Source organism: Galeopterus variegatus, unplaced genomic scaffold, assembly GCF_000696425.1.
Source record: "Galeopterus variegatus unplaced genomic scaffold, G_variegatus-3.0.2 Scaffold9665, whole genome shotgun sequence".
Classification (NCBI taxonomy): Eukaryota; Metazoa; Chordata; class Mammalia; order Dermoptera; family Cynocephalidae; genus Galeopterus; species Galeopterus variegatus.
Genome location: NW_007735776.1, coordinates 13,179 through 17,651, shown reverse-complemented (window position 1 = coordinate 17,651; position 4,473 = coordinate 13,179).

Here is a 4,473-nt window from a genome sequence, read left to right as displayed (position 1 = left end):
TGGGACCACCAATGAGACCCCAGAACTGTAGAGCTACAAGTGTGCAACCTAAGCCTGGGAGAGTTGAAGTGTGGGCTGAGCTCAGGAAAACCACAGGGGTGAGGCTGCCTGAGGACTTGGAGGCTGAACCCCCACACCAGTGTGCAGAAGATGCTGAACATGGAGTCAAGAGAGATTATTTGTCAGCTTTGCAATTTGATGCCTGCCCGCTCTGCTGGGTTTTGCACATGTTCAGGACCTGTTACCGCTTCCTTTTGGCTCATTTCTTTGTTCTGGAATGAGACTTTCTGTCTTATGCCTGTCCCACTGTTGTATGTTGGAAGTAAATAACTTGTTTTGATTTCACAGATGGGACTGTGGATGTTTTTGAGTTGATGCTGGAGCGAGTTAAGACTTCAGAGCTATGAGGCCGAAATGAATGTATTTGTATGTAAAAGTGGATCACAGATTGGTCATAGCCTACTACTTGGTGCTCTAATGGGTTGCGATCTGAGGTTTGAAGATAATAGGACTTGATTGTACTTGAAGGATGGAATTTTTTTCCAGTAGCATGTCCTTACCCTATTTCTTGTGAAGTAATCCTTCTTGATCTGCTTGTATTTTAAACCAGATTTAATTCCTTTATTAACTTAAAATGACCCTGCTTGAACTGTCTGGGATGGCATCATACATATGTGTTTTCCTTCTAATCTCTAAGTTTTCTCCTTACAGTTGAGCATAGGTGAAAAGAGGGGATCATAGCAGGGAAGTTTTTGTTCTTATCCATGTGCAAACAATGCTGCACTCCTTAAAGGTGGAGCAAAATAACATCACAGAGATAGGACAGGTGATGTAATTAGAAACTGAGAAAATTAAATACCATAAAAGAGTCATCTTCAAATGATGACGTGCTTCTGTGTGCTTGTATTCTATACAGCACTTTCTGTTTCAAAGCAATTTCACATAATCTCATTTTACACTTTGAAAGTTATAATAGTTGAACTGAATATGTCACCACCTTATTATGGTTTTCCCTTGACTATAGGACAAAGTTAAAATATGTTTTGTCATCTGCCTCTAATCGTGCTTTTAGGGCTCATGTCTTCCCACCTAATAAGATTCTTCCCTAAAAGTTGCCCCAGATAAGGCAGTCATGTACTAGGCACAGTAGGCTACATGTTTGAAATATCCCCTTGCTTCTGCCTGAAATGCTGTCTCCCCTTCTCATTTTACACTTTGAAAGTTATAATAGTTGAACTGAATATGTCACCACCTTATTATGGCTTTCCCTTGACTATAGGACAAAGTTAAAATATGTTTTATCATCTGCTTCCAATCGTGCTTTTAGGGCTCATGTCTTCCCACCTAATAAGATTCTTCCCTAAAAGTTGCCCCAGATAAGGCAGTCATGTACTTGGCACAGTAGGCTACATGTTTGAAATATCCCCTTGCTTCTGCCTGAAATGCTGTCTCCCCTGCTAAACTCATGCTTCAAATTTTTGCTCAGTAGTACATATTTGTCTCTCTCAGTAGACCAAGAGCCAGCTCCTCTGATGGATGCCATATCTTACTCAGTAATGTTTCTATCCCCATCACAATGAGTAACGTCAAGAAGCCACTTCATAAATGTTTCTTGATGACCAACTGAATAAATGAATTAGGACAGAAAAATTAAGGCAATGATACTCAATAATTACACTGCTTCTCGTTGATTTATTTATTTACTCATTCACCAGATATTTGTCTACTAATTCAGTGCAACCAGACTGTGTTGTAAATGCTTGGGGCACATGGTAAATACATTATTCAAGATGTTTTCTTTCAGAGAACTCACATTCTTTTGAAGAAAGATCGATGGGAGAAAAAAAGCTAACAAACTGAAAAAAGATAATTCTAAACTTTCGTTAAGTGCAAATAAAATAAAATAAAATAAAGCAGGATTATGGGAAAGAGAGTGACCAGAGAAGAGGAGTCATTTGAATTGCATGTGCTTGAAGAGAAGACACTTCAGATAAGACCTGACTGACAAAGCGTTGCAGGAATAGAGAACAGCAAACCAAAGGTACCAACAGAACATATTAAGCATGGCTTAGGTTGAGCAAAGCCAAGTTTAAACATAGCTTTGTGTGTTGAAGTACAGACATCCCAGCGTATTAATGAGTGGCCACTATCCCACACATAGCAAAGCTACTGGATTATTTGTTCAATTTTATCTTATGGTGTAGGAGAGTCTGTGTCATAAAAAGAATATTTCAGAAGTCTCCAAGACAAACACATACCTGGGGCGCATCGTTAATTCAGTTATTGTTCTCAAGTTTCTTTGAAACTTACAATGGGAAAAATCAATGACTTCTTAGAAGGTAAAAAAAAATAGAGTAGGTAAAAGAAAGAATTGATAGGATTATAAAAGGTTTGGTATGGATCTTCTGCTGCCAAAGAAAACTAGCATGTAGATTCTTTTGAGTGCATTTTTGGAATAGACAAAGAAACAAACTGACGAAACCCATTGCTGGATGGAGCTGCCAGTAAGAAGATTCCCTAAGGAGAAGAAGCCCAGAAATTTTGAGCAGAAAGTTCAACAAAATGAACTTTGGATGCCAACAATCTTCAGTCAACAGGTAGAGAAGAGAAAACATTTCTCTAGTTCTGCTTTAGAGGCAATAATGAACAGCATATCAAAAGTTAAACATTAATGATACCCATATTTATCAGTTTTTTGAAAGATAATACATGTTTTATTCACCACGTTATTCACAGAGCATAACTTCAGCCTAGGATAACTTTCCATTATCAGCCCTAGCTGTCCAGCTCTGTACTGCTAAGCAGATTCATTAACCATTAATTAATAAATCAGTCAGTTCCTTTTGCTTCTCCTGCTGAGCTCTACTGTCAGAGTTGTGAGTGGTTGGAGAGACGTAGCTCAGTCAGAATCTACACCTGCGACTACCCTGGGAGCTGACTGCCAGTCTCTTCTGAGAGGCCACAGCTTCACGTGAATTTGATCTCTGCCATGTAATTTATATTTTAAGTCATGTCATTCTAAACACATCCTCTAACATTTGGATGAAATTTGTCAAGTACTTGCTTGTGACACAGAAACACAAAGCAGAAACTTTGCTATATTTACACAAACAGAGAATCTTTACTCGGAGGCTTTTCTTAAATTCAGTCACCCATGTGCCAAGTTGATTTGCTGCTCATGACTCAGCTTCTTTACTGTTTGTGACTCATATCATTTTTGTCCTTATGGAACTTACTTAGTATTTGTGTGATTGATTTGAACTCAGTAGGTACTTCTCACTAGGTTATATTTTCCACTTTGTGGCAAGTACATCAAAGATTATAAATGTTTTATAAGTTGCTCTTAGTTTTATTAGTTGAAGAGTATTCTTTATATGTAAAAGACTTAACTGTACTTAAGGAACCAGGGACCTTTGCATCTTGTTTTACCTGTTCGATAGGCCAACTAATATTTTAAATAATTTTTTTTAGGAATTTCTGATCTTTTCCACAAGCCGTATTAAATGGGCTTAATAATATTCCTCTTTTCGTTTACCTGACCTGCACTCTTCCTGTTTTGTTTTGTTTTTGTTTTTGTTTTTCTTATTTCTTCGATTACTCCATCTCATGGTTCTTTGCACCAATCTTAAGCCCTTTATGTATTGGTATCTTTGCAGGTTTTAACCTAACCTCTATTCTTTTCACGTTCTTTACATTCTCTCGGAGTAATTATATACTCTGTTGGCTTTCATTACTACGTATATTACTAACTCCAACACCACAATCTCTCTCTCCACCTATTGCTTTTTTTCTAAACTTCAGACTCATCTGCTTATTCAAGCATTCTATGGTTATCTTATGAGTAACTCATTTCCAACTTGTCCAGTTGAGTGTATCTCTCCACTCCCACTCTACGCTGGTTTTTCTGCAAATGTTCTCTATCTCAGTGAGTGGCATCCTGGCCCCCCAGCTGCTCAACCAGATTTTTGGGGCTCTTCTTTTTCTCTTTCTCATCCCACATTCCTCATTCCAGAAATCGCAGAGTCCTGTCAATTTTATCACTAGGTAGATCAGTCCCTGCCTTTTTTCCCCATTGATATCACCATATGTCACCCAATTGTCATCTCTTGCAGCCTATTTGAGATTTACCTCCCTGCTTCTAAGTTGGTCCTGCTCCAACTTGTTTTCTGCACTATTTTACAAGTGATCTTCACAAAATTCACATCTGATCATGCCATTCCCTTGCTTAATACCAATGAATTACCAAAGCTCTAAAGTAAAATCTAGTTAATATGGTTTATAAATTCCTTCATGTTTCTATCCCCTTTTTACCTTTCTAACTTTATTTCTGCCCCACCAGACACCTTTGAACTCAGCAGTCCTGCAATTCTGAATTATTTCCATTTCCTATAATATGCTATTTGTCACTCTCAGCATTTATACTTGCCTCTGATTCTTCCCAGAATACTCTGGACGTCCTTCCTTCACTGTCTT